General features: G+C 44.8%; 1 protein-coding gene across 1 annotated transcript in view; it reads right to left on the bottom strand.

Annotated features, from left to right (window-relative positions):
* DAB2IP (DAB2 interacting protein) overlaps positions 1-7,445 on the bottom strand; it is a 293,662-nt gene extending 286,217 nt beyond the window's left edge. Inside the window, exon 1 of the mRNA XM_072631804.1 lies at positions 6,864-7,445. The gene's annotated coding sequence lies outside the window, so the exon portion shown is untranslated. The remainder of the gene's footprint in view (positions 1-6,863) is intronic.
* Positions 7,446-12,870: the final 5,425 nt, after the last annotated feature.

The following is a 12,870-nucleotide window of genomic DNA, read 5'->3' as shown; positions in this document are numbered from 1 at the left end:
TGCTCATTTCATAGATCTGGTCAGTTGCTAAATCTTGTCATTTCTGCCCTCACAACTCTCATATACTTTCTCTTCTCTTCACTCATACAATTACCACTTTAGTTTCAATCCTTATCAGCTCTTTATGGCACTGAAATAGCTGAAATAGCCTTCTAATTAGTCTCCTTGCCTCAAGTCTCCCCCTTCCAATCTAACCCTCCCACTAATTGCAAAGTGATTTTCCCAAAGTCAAACTCTGACCATATCACTTTGCTACTCAGTTATCTACAGTATCAGGTGTAAAGGGCAACTAGGTGGTACAGAGCACTGAGCTTAGAATCAGGAAGACTCATCTTCCTGAGTTCAAATCTGACCTCAGACACTATCTGTGTGACCCTGGGCAAGTCACTTACCCTGTTTGCTTCAGTTTCCTTATCTGTAAAATGAGCTGGAGAAAGAAATGGAAAACCACTCCAGTATCTTTGACAAGAAGACCCCAAATAGAGTGACAAAGAGTCAGAAATGACTGAAAAATGACTAAACAACAATATCAAGTATAAACTCCTTTGTTTCATATCTACTTTTCCTACTTTTCTAGTTTTCTTATCCTTTATTCCCCTCTATGAATGCTCCACTCTAACTGTAATGGTCTATCTGTTTATTCACACAAAACACTCCATCTTCTGTCTCTGTACCATTGCAGTGACTGTCCCCCATGCCTGAAATGTGTTGCCTCCTCTTGGGATACCTTGCTTCTAACCAGACTCAACTTAAAAGCCAACTTCTCCAGGAGGTCTTTCTTGATCTCTCCAGCAGCTACAGTCTTCTCTTCCAAGTTTACCTTTGATCTACTCTCTATGCATCCTGTATGAACCTTTCTATTTGTACATTGCCTCTCCAATTACAATGTTAGCTCCTAATATTGATCAATGAAATAGTCAACCAGGATTCCAGAGTACCAATGATACAACCTTCTACCATTTTACTCACCTCATGACAGAGAGATTGGACTCAAGGTTCAAAAAGAAACATATTTTTTGGACACGGTTATGGTATGGCTTTGTTACATTGGGCTTATTTGTTACAAGGTTCCCTCCCATCTCCCCGTTTTTAATTGAGAAAGAGATTTTGCAGAAAGAGAGGAGGTTAGCAACAGTAATACCTCCAAAAAAGAGCGCAACTGTAATATTTTTTTAAATGCACAGAAGGAATTTCAGAAGGAAGCACAGATAAGCAGAGCAATTTTGAAAGTAATATGGGCAACGTATTACATATACTTAAAAAATCAGGTGGATTAAAGTGGAGATTGGTGGTTTCATTTATGCTCTTTTTTTGTGTGTTCCGCTATGCATATAGTAATTAATTTCATAAAAAAAGATAAAATTTATTTTCTAAAGTGAACCCCACTACCTACATTCTGAGAGGTAATAAGTTCAAAATGCAAGTGAGACATACATTTTGCAGCATTTATACCTATTTGTTTTCTTTTTCCTTTTTCCAACAGGGTGGGACCAGGAATAGAGTTCCCTCCTCCCCAAAATGGGAAGAGAACAGAAGGAATCACAGACAACCAGGACAGCTTTGAAAATTATAGGCTGTATTTATTATAGTCTTAAAAAGAAAAGCAAACTCTACATAACAGATATTTGAAGTTGCATGTGCAATCCTCCCTTTCTGTTCTATAACTTGTATGGAAATGCTCATTTTATTTGGTGCTCATTAAATTATGAATTTTAAAAGTAGAAACACACATACACACACACACATACACACAAGAAAAAGATTGTGATCCCCTAGAGGGCAAGGTCTGGTTTTTATCTGTCTGTGTTTTACCCAGTACCAAGGATAATACCTGACACATATGAGGCACTTAATGTTTGCTGATTGATTCTCAGTGACAAAATGGGCAATACAAATAAGAACCTTATGGGAAACAGTAGATAGATTGCTAGACACCAAGGGATCAGAAAGCTACTCTCTCTTTGCAGCTTTGCTTGAGGAAAGTGGTTTATCCTTTGCCAATGTTTCCTAGAGTACTGGTATCTGCAACTCTCCCTCCCCACTCCCCCATTCCATACTTACTACCTTCAATTATTCTTATCTGTACACAGGTCATTCTCCCCTCCCTCCCCCAGACTGTAAGGTCTGTGAGGACAGGTACTATTCATTTTTCATCCATCACCTAGCACAGTGTCCTGTATACAGTGGGTACTCGGTAAATGTTTAGCCAATTTAAAATATCAGAGCCAGGAGGCACCTCAAGGACTACATCTAAAACTTTCCTCTCACAGATGAGAAAATTGAGGTTCAGAGAAGGGAATGATCTGCTGTTAGGTCACACTGGTAGTTAGTGGCAGAGCTAAGACTAGAACCGGATGTTCTTATTCTTTATACTATTTACCTACTACCTCTCATCTACACACAGTAGGGATGGTGTACCATGCCACTGAAACGAGCAGGTGGGAGATGTTGACCACTTCTTTACCCAATATCCTTTGCTACACATTCAGCCCAGCCTAGCCCAGATTGAAGTCAGATATTTTCCCAAAGGTAACACAAATAATACACATACACACACATACTCACACACATACAAACACACACACACACACACACACACCTAAAACAAAAGTAGGACCTCAAAGAAAAGGGACAGGTTTCTGCTGATAAAAATAAAGCCACATTGTGACCCAGGCACTAAACTCCCAGCTGACTAGTAGGAATCAGTATTCTGTACCATGGATCATCCTCTATCCAGTCCAACAGGAGAAACCCTCAAAAAAACATGATTGTCTGCCAACCCATCAACCACATTCTCAGGGGCAAGAGGGCAAGAGGCCCCTCCCTAGGGACCAATCCTCTCCCACAAGGAGCAAACCTGGCTTTGAACCAGGACTTGAAGCAGCAACAGGCCTGCACATGTGCAGTCAGGCGATGACGCGTGAACACAACAGATCCAAGCTGGGCCCACGCCCCAGGAGCCTTGCTTGCCTATGAAGGAGACACAGGGAGCCAAGCAGGTCCTTAGTGTAATAATACTGTTATTAATAATAATAATTCTAATTCCTGTGAGGACATTTTCACAAAGCACTTCTCTTATTAACAACACTTCAAGAAGGGTAGTACAAATATCAGAAAAATCACAGGGCACTTGAAAGAGCACTTTGGAGTTAGGAGAGTCTTGGGTTCAAATCCCAGCTTCAGTACTTACTAGTTGTGTGACCCTGGATAAGTCACAATATCTCTAAGCCTCAGTTACCTCATCTATAAAATGGTGCTAATACTTGCAGGTCATTATGAGGTCACTTTGTAAATCTTGGCATGCATTAGAATTGTTATACTCCCCATTTCACAGATAAGAAAACTGAGGTTGATAGAAAAGGGACTTACCCAGTCACATAATTTTTAGTGTCAGCTGGAATTCTAACCCAGATCTGCTAACTCCAAAGTCAGTGTTCTTTCTCTAATGAAGGCAGCAAAGCTGATCTTTGCTCCTCTGAGTTTTCTCTCTGTTCACTCCTACTAGTATTCTATGCTGACTAGGTAGCCAGGCACTTGGGTGGTGCAGTGGATAGAGTCCTAGATTTGGAGTCAGGAAGGCATGAGTTAGACTCTGGCCTTAGCCAATTGCTAGGTGTGGGGCCCTGGTCAAGTCGCTTGACCACTGTCTGACTCAGTTTCCTCATATGTGAAATGAAGATAATCACCTACCTCCCAGGGTTGTTTGTGAGGATAAAATGAGATAATAACTGTAAAGTGCTTAACCTCATAATTGGCACATAGTAGATACTTGAGAAATGCTTCTCAAATCTAAATCTAAAATCTTCTAACCATAATCACACTGAGCTATTTAGGGTTAAATGTGATCCCTCTCAAAGGTAATTGTCTTTTAAGTGAGGCCTGGCTTAGCATAGGCAATGATTACCCCCAGGGGAATGACCTACTAAAAGTGAAACTAGCAGGCCTACACATGGAAAATACTTCCAGGGGTCTTCAGCTGCCAACCTAACCTTGAGGCCCTAGCTGGTTCCAGTAGTTAGTGGCCTCATAACCCAAAGATTAGGAGATCCAGGATTCTAGAAGCCTATGGCTCTCAGGCAGAGTTCATCTTAGCTCTGACACTAATTCCCTGTGTCACTAAACCTTTCTGGTACTCAGCTGCCCCATCAGTGAAATGTGGTAGTTGGACTAGGCCACTTTTCAGATCCCTTTCAGCTCTGAATTTCTTCAGTTAGGCAAGGAATGTCAGATTCCTTGTGAAAGCCCTGGATGCCTCAACTTTGAGGGAAGATAGTGGTCAAGTATGAAGATTTTGATTCTACAAAGAAAGATTAAGAAAATCTTCAGCCCAGACTTGGATTACATAGACAGGATAGGGAGTTCAATTGTACAGCTAGGGAGAAAGGATTCCTAGAAACTGTTCAGTGTTTGAATTCTACTTTCAGCATCTAAACATTGAATAGGCCTCCATCTGAAGAGGCGGGGTCGCTAGATGGCACAGTGGATAGAGTGCAGGTACTAGTCAGAAAGATTCATCTTCATGAGTTCAAATCCTGCTTCAGATACTTACTAGCTGTGTGATTGTGAGAAAGTCACTTAACCCTGTCTGCCTCAGTTTCCTCATCTGAGTTGGAGAAGGAAACTGCTCCAGTATCTTTTGCCAAGAAAAACCTAAATGGGGTTACAAAGAGTCAGACATAACTGAAAAATGACCAGACTAAAATAACAAAACCAAAGAAATGGGAATGGCCAAGTCCATTTTTCAGCAAAGTGAAACAGTAATTTCTCCATGAATGAGTAACCTGGTCCTTCCAGTAGCATACTTTATGACCATGGGCAAATCTGTTCCTTTCTCTAGGGCTCAATTTCTTCATCTGTTAAGGGGCAGGAGAATAGAAGGGAAACTTTGTCTAACTGATCTCTAAAAAGACTTTCTAGCTCTAATATTCTACAGTCCGGCTATTCCAAGTTCTAAGGGCCTTTTTTGATTTGACATTTTTATGATATAGAAACCATTCTATGATCTAAGCCAGGACTCATAACAGGTCAGGACACAGGGATCCCTGGCTCCTAAGGCATGGGCAGGCTTAGACCTAATTTCCCAGCCACACACATACCTCTTGTCTAGAGGTAAGGCAGATATAAACAAGATTGGCCTCACCCTGAGAAATCAAGCAACCCAGTACTAAATTGATCACCATGGTAGAACTCCCCACTGGTCAGAAGACAAAAATGCAGTAACCAAGTGGAGGAGGGAAGGGAGAGTCACTACTAGCCTTTAAGTCCCTTGCTCACAATAGTTCATTGGTTCCCTGCTATCTATAGAAGAAAAGACAATGGTCATAGACAAGCATTCAAGACCCCTCCCAATTATGTTTGGTTTACCTTTCCTAATTTCTCTCACACTACTGCTGGCCTTCTTCCAGCTCTATACAGAGAACCTCACTTACCCTCATTTGCAAAAATATTAATAAGAATACTAGTAACTCATTTGGATAGTCTTTTAAGCTTAGTGAAGTATTCTGCTCACAATAACCATGTAGGGTGGGTAGTGAAAGTATTGTTATTCTCATGTTACAGATGAGGGAACTAGGACTCAGAGACTGAATAACTGGATCACAATATGTCTCAGGACCAGCATTCAAACCCAGGTCTCTTCTAACTCTAAGTCCCATTTTTTCCCCTTTAAAACAAGTTGCTGCCTGCTCTGTCTGACCCCCTCCCATGCACTATAATTTTCTAACTCATACTTGTGTCGACTGAGTCTCCTACAGGACTGCAAACGCTTTGAAGGTAGAGACTTTGGCTTCTCTACCTTTACCTCCCCAACACTCAGCACAGGGCTTACACACAGTAGGCATTTATTAGACCTCTGTATGCTGAACTGAATTGTTGGAAGGTCTCCAAGTCATCTCTATTTGGCTTTGGAATCTGTGATGCAATGTTTGTTGTTGCATCCTAATGGTGCCCAGCCACAAAAGTTCTCATTACTTAGGGAGACAGGCAGGCAGGCAGCCCCAGAGTGTACTGACTGCCAGTCTGGGGTAACAAAGAGTTCACGGATAACCCACCTGCAGATAATGGAGAGCTGGCTGGGCCCCAAACAGAAAAATATCAGAAAATGCACAAGTATTAAATTTTGTAGTGCTGGGGCAAAAGGCTACGCATTTTGAAAATTCATTTGCTGCAGTTGTCTGTGCGCTGGTCCCTTATCTTCATACACATGCGACTGGATCCAACTCTCTACCCCGCAAGAACAATTTGTTTGGCTCTTGAAACGTGTAATGATCAAGGCTCAAAGATTGGTGAGAAGGTTTCTGGTGGGTTTCTTCCTGGAAAGTGAGGCTTGATACTCCTTCCCAGTACAAAAAGAATCACTGTTTCTTTGTACTAGAACCCAATTCCAGACAGAGCTCTCCAGATTTCAGGTAGAAGGAAAGGAGACAAGCAACAAGCTGAACCCACAAAGCCTTCCTGTTAACCCCTTCCAAGCAGGAAGGTTCGGACCATAGGGCCCCAGGATATCTTTTACTGAAAGTCCCCAGACTCGTTTCTTCCCAGTCACTGCTGCCCATCTGAGCGCCAAACCTTCAGTGGGGAGCCTGCCCTTTACTTGGGATCCAGATCCCCTCTCCTCCAATTCAGTCAGTGCACCGATGCACAGATATAAGTTTATAAAGTTGAGCCAAACAGACCATTCCCCAATCCCCCAGGGGAACCGGCTTTTGGATTGAAGTCCACTCACAACTCTCCCCCCACCTCCATCCCGTGGACAGTAGGTGAAAGATACTACGGAGCGCGCGCGCGCACACACACACACACACACACACACACACACACACACACACACACACACACACACACACACACACACACTTCCTTACCTCTAAAGGCCAAAACGGCCGCTTCGTCCTTCAGTCTGGGGGGGCGCCGGGGGTCCCATGATAGCACCTTGGAGCTCTAAGCACCCGAGCTGGGTCAGCTGGGGTGGGAGCGCGGCCTCTGAGTGCCCTGGGGGAGTGGGTGACTGCGCGTGCGCTCTCCCCACGGCCCAGGGGTCCCGGCTGGGGTGGGGGGGTGCAGCTTCAGGGAGGGACGTTGGCTCGCTCCCGTTCCCACTGGACCTAGGGAACCTGAAGGGGGCCTGCGTGCGCGCCTTCCCCGCGTTCACGGGGGCTTGCAGTCGGGCTGATTCAGGCAGACAAAGTTTTTCAGCAGGAGCGGTGGGGCCCCAGTGTGTCCTGACCCGGGCCAACGAGGGGTGGGAGAGCAGGACTCCTCCGTACTCTACGTAGTCAGCATCTGCTCCTCCGAGATTGTCTCAGACCATGGACCGTCGCCGCCTCCCAAACTCCTCCGGGTCCAGGCAGCAGCAGAGCCGGTGGCAGTAGTCGGCCCCCCCACGAGCCAATCAGAGCGTGGCGGCCAGGCGCTTAGCCGCTCGCCGGAGCCCTCGCCGCACATGAAGGACTGCAGAGGACTAATGGGTTGGTGAGGCCCGGCCCCCTCCAGGCTCCGGGCCCCCTAGGCCCCGCCCCCTCCAGGCTCCGGGCCCCCTAGGCCACGCCCCCTCCAGGCTCCGGGGCCCCTAGGCCACGCCCCCTCCAGGCTCCGGGCCCCCTAGGCCACGCCCCCTCCAGGCCCAGGCCCCTCCAAGCCCCGCCCCATAGGTCTCCCCCCGCCCCTCCAAACCCGGCCCAGATCAGGCTGGCCAAGTGAACAATGAGGGAGGGAGGGCTCTAAGGAGGCCGGCTCGGGGTGGGGGTGCGGGGGTAAAACTGGAGTGGGGGAGACTCTGCACCTGTTTCCAAACAAACGCACAATAGCCCAGAGATGCTTCCCAGCTCCAGCCCCTCAGGGAGCCAAACTGACAGAAGGACTGCCGAAGTTGCTCCGGCCTCGGCCTAAGCTCCAACCTGGATGAGATCCGCACCGCGCAGCGTCCCTTCGGGCAAGCGCCCAGCCCTGGCAGTCAAGCCGCGTGCCCCCACCCCCACCCCTGCTTAGCCCTGCTTGCTAGGTTTGTGTAGGGGCGGGGCCAGGTTTCCGGGGTAGGGGCGCGGGGAGCAGAAGCGGAGCCGGGGAGATTCCCCGGTGAGGTTTGGAGAATTTCAGGTTCAAGTTCTAGCCACACTCTAGTTCTCAGGTATTGGAAACCGCGGGGGTCCGGAGGGTACTTGGTTGCATTCCTAGAGGAGGCTGGTGCCTACAACACCTGGACGCTGCCGTATGGCCTGAGCTTCCTTGGCCCAAGCCTCTGGAGGAAGACCGAGAGCACCTACCTACCTGAGGCCGTGGGCTATTCTGGGGCGAGGGCCAGAACCAGAGCGGAGCAGAGGAGTGGCCTAGGCCAGGCCCAGTTCAGCTTTGGGTAACCCAGCCCAACCCTGTTTGGGAGAGCTCAACCCATCCACCTTGCTTCTATTAGTCTCAAAAGAGCTGTCTGGCCCTGTCCAACTGGAGCAACCCCACCTGGTTGGAGCCGTCCGGTGTGGCCCTGCTATGCCTTATGCATGTTCTGCCTAGTGAATTGTTATGCAGCCTTACTAAGACCCAGAGAGTCCAATCTGACCCTACTCCACCCTTCAGAGCAATTCAGACCTAGCCAGTTCAACCTTATTCAGTGTAGGAGAGCCTTCTTTCACGGTGGGCTCCCAACCTGATCAAACCCAGCTTGACTCAGAAGAACTTGTCAGGGACCCATTGACACAGCCTGTCCAGTCCACCTAGATCCAACCCAGGGTAACTTTTTTAAAAAGATACTTCCATTAATCTTAGAACTTACAGGTGCTTTGCCACAAATCTTCATGGATGAGACCCAAAGTGTTTGGCCCGCACACACCCACCTCCTGAATTCAGCTAGCTATACAGCTGTGAAATTGGAGTCCCCACTTGTAAAGACAGCTGGGATGGGGCCCCAGGGTGGGGGTTTCCATGCTTAACCCCTCAGAGAGAACTTAAGTGAGGCTAGCCTTACCTCTTAAGTGGAACAGTGACCTGGTTTTCCTAAGAGTCTGAGACCCAGGGAAGCAAGGACCCTTGGAGTGAAGAATAACTTCCACCCCACTACCCCACAATCTAAGAACAGAATGCATTTGTAAAACTTACTATCCCAGTTATAACCAAGGATATCAGTAAAAGCTGAAGATCTTCCTAAACGAAGGCAGATACCCAGCTGTAAGATGATCCCTCACATTCCTGCCTAATACAGGCTGCTGCTGTCGACCTCCAAGCCTGCCTCTAATTCCAGGACAGAGGCTGTGGCATTAATTCCAGAGACAGCAACAGGGCTCCATTTCCATGCCCAATAAAACCTTATTTAAGTTTGCTCCCTGCAGCTGGGTATGCTCTCCTCTTATTTGTAGTCTCACTGAATACACAACAGATTTTCATGCCCTGTTTCTAGTCTTACCCAGATGGACAAAGGTAAAATCCCTCAGCATAGCAGTGAAAAAGGAAAAGGCTTAGAGATCAGGAAATCAGGGTTCACGCCTATAGTCTACAAGCCTGTAGGCTATGGGAGTTTAGGCAAATCATTCAAGGTCTCTGCCTCAGTTTCCTCATCTGTAAAATAATGGTTGGAAAAGATGACACCTCAGGCTCCTTGCAGCTCTAACATTTTATGTTCTAAGGTCCCTTCCAGCTCTTGCATTCATCAGTCCTGGAATGATTTCATGGCATAGAATTAGGCACAAAGAACCAGTTCAATATTTTCGGCAGCTAGTGGATTCCTCTTCCTCTGAGTTCTTAAAGCCAATACTGGATTTCAATATGTCAAGTATATTGTAGAGCAGATTTTTGTCCAAGTACAGATAGAGCTAGATATTCTCTGAAATTCTTTCCTCGTCTAAGATTCTGTACAATACTTGGTGAGAGAAGCAAAACAAAAAAACATCTATCTTCAGGAACAGAGATGGGTGGAAAGATGGAGATCTTGTGCTTGGAATCACACAGCTTTTGAGCTCTTGCTCTACCACATAATAGCTTGGGGATGTTACTTCACCTTGGGGAATATTTCGTTATCTGCAAAATGGGGGTAATAATATCTGTCTTGCCCATTTCACAGAATCAAGTAAGATAATATATACAAAGGTGCTTTGCAGTCATAAAGTATGAGTCACATGTAAAATACAATCCTAGAATGCCAGAGTTGGAAGAGAGAACTTAATATTGAGACTCTCTGCCCTTTTTTGTATCATGGACTTTTGGGGGGCAGTTTGGAGAAGTTTATGGATACCTTTTCAGAATGACATTTGTTAAATAAACTCAAGAAATGCTTAATTTCATTTAGAGGTTATTGAAAATAAAGATATATTTTTTCCCAATCTATCCCCAGGCTCTTTCTGTGGACCCCAGGTTAAGAATTCCTGAGCTAGATATATTTTGATTGGAGAAACAAAGACAAAAAGGGAAGTCCTAAGACTTAGAACTAAAAGGGCATTTAGAGATCATCTATCAAAGAGTTCTTTATCTTTTTGTGTGTGTCTTGGACCTCTTTGGCAATCTGGCAAAATCTATGGGCCCCTTCTCAAAATAATATTTATAAATGCACAAAATAAAATACATAGAAAGAAACCAATCATAGTGAAATAGTTATCGAATTTTTAAAAAGTTTATGGACCCAACATTAAGAACTTCTGCTTAGTCCAACCCCAGTGTTGAGGTAACTCATTAAAAAAAAATCATTATCTCAAAAAGACTACAGATACCAAGATAAGAATGAGGAACAAGGGAAAACCCACTTTCAAAGTTGGCATTTTTCCCTATCTTCAATATCTTTGGTTAAGTTTGTGACTGTTTGAGGGAGAGAGGAAAAGAGATGGATTAAAATTGGAAAATTAGGAATCTGGGAACATGGAATAGGTACTTTCTTGTTCATGGGGAATTTGTACCTCCTGCTTTGGCCCTCTGCCATGAAATGTGAAGGAGGTGTTTTCCAGAAAACCTATTCTGTACCCCAACATGATGGCCTATCAGTTGGACTTGGAAGAACCTCATGTAGCTAGGGCTCTCAGAAGTCAATCCCAGAAGAGAAAGATTGATGTTTCTTATTACTGTCTTTTGACCCTTTAAGTGTATCTGGGGGTAGGGTCACATTGTCTTTCTACTCCTTTCCCCTGTACAGAAGCAGGGCTATGTAGTGGAAAGAATACCAACCTAGAAATCAGAACACCTCCAGGGGTGGAGAACCTGGAGCCTTGAGGCTACACTGTGACTTTCTAGGTCCTTGGAAGAGACCTTTTGACTGAGTCCAAAGTCTGAGTTTGACTGAGTCCAAGTCTGAGTTTTACAGGACAAATCCTTTTATTAAGGGGATTTGCTCTGTGAAGTTTGGATTCAGTCAAAGGGTCCCCCACTCCACCAATGCCCTAGGTTATCTTCTTGATTAGCTGTGGGACCTTGCATGTATAACTTCCACACTCTGAGCCTCGTTATCAATATCTATAAAAATAGAGAGGATCTATGGCCCCTTCCAGATTTGACAAATTATGTTCAAAGTCCTCTTCATTGCCAACATTCTATGCTTTTCTGTTCTGACATTCCTTCTGGCTCTGACATTCTGTGATCTAAGAGCTACGACTTGTTGAACAACCTGGGTTCAAGTTCTAGGTAAATCTTTCTCATTGATCCTCACTTTACTCATCTGTAAAATGGGAGTCCCAGTGCTTGAATTATCTACCTCACAGGGCTATTTTGAGGAAACAGCTTTGTATACATTAAAGCACTATAGAAATATGAACTAAAGTTCCTACTATGGTCCTAATAGAAGCCCTCTACATTGAAGAAGAACATAGCTGTGACAATTTCTGACTTACAGCGGGTAAAATCCACAATGCCTATTCCAATTTCAGGCTCCTGTTCAAGATGACAAAAGGTGATTTCTTCGAGATGTTAACATGATTATTAGACTTCTATGTTATAGAGAAGCTATTAGACAAGTCTGTGATTTTTCACAGTTATTTGTCTTTAAAGAAGGCATCTGTAGTTCATCTGCTGTGACGATTCATGACTGCATTCTATAATCATCAGGAATTATTTTGCTAATAACTGAGGTACCTTCAAATAACTTAGTTCTCATGGCATAAAGTGCCCTCCCAGAATAATAAGAGCTTGAGTGATTTCAATTTCCAGGTTTGTGCCTTGTTCCAAAGAAGAGATTCGATTGAGGGAGGCTGGAGTTTCTGCTTCATGACCCAATCATCTCAGGGAGATATAGAATGCCACCTCTCAGTCCCCAGACACCTTCAAGTACAGGAGGCTTTAGCACTGAGAGAAGCTGAGGGGAGATTTGCATGTTCTTAAAGAATCTAAGAAATCAACTACTCTAATCTCCTTGTTTGAGAGATGAGAAAATCAGAAAGGGAAATTCACACAAACCCCTTAACCTGATTTTCAAGGGCCTTCATATTAAGGTACTATTTTACCAATACCTAACCAACTACCTTCCCCAATGATTAACAATGTCTCATGTTCCTTGAATACATAGTCCAAGGTGTTCACTAAAGGTTTATTAATTGATTTGTATGAATCCACAACTTCTGCATTTTTAGATCACCTTCTCAGAATACAGATAGTGGTAGTATTTATACTGGGTGGAATTAGAGAAGGAAAAGAAAGAGTGAAAAGAGGAGGAAATGGGTAGAGGTAGGAGAGGTAGATAGAAGTGGGAAAGATGGGTGGGGGAAGCTGATGGAAATGGAAGAGATGGGTAGAAGTGAAGGAAGTGGGTATGGAGTAGGGAAGAGAATACTGTAGATGAGAGAGGAAAAGAAGGGGAAATTTAGTAGGAAAGTGCAAAAGAAAGAGTAGGGGGAAGCGGAGGAGCTCACATGTTCCCCTTCAGCAACTGTGGCCTGGAGCCAGCTCTCCTGCCTTGTCCCCATCAAAGCA

The sequence above is a fragment of the Notamacropus eugenii genome, chromosome 1 (assembly GCF_028372415.1).
Source record: "Notamacropus eugenii isolate mMacEug1 chromosome 1, mMacEug1.pri_v2, whole genome shotgun sequence".
Taxonomy (NCBI): domain Eukaryota; kingdom Metazoa; phylum Chordata; class Mammalia; order Diprotodontia; family Macropodidae; genus Notamacropus; species Notamacropus eugenii.
The sequence above is the reverse complement of the archived record's forward strand: the minus strand, read 5'-3'. Positions and strand labels throughout refer to the sequence as shown.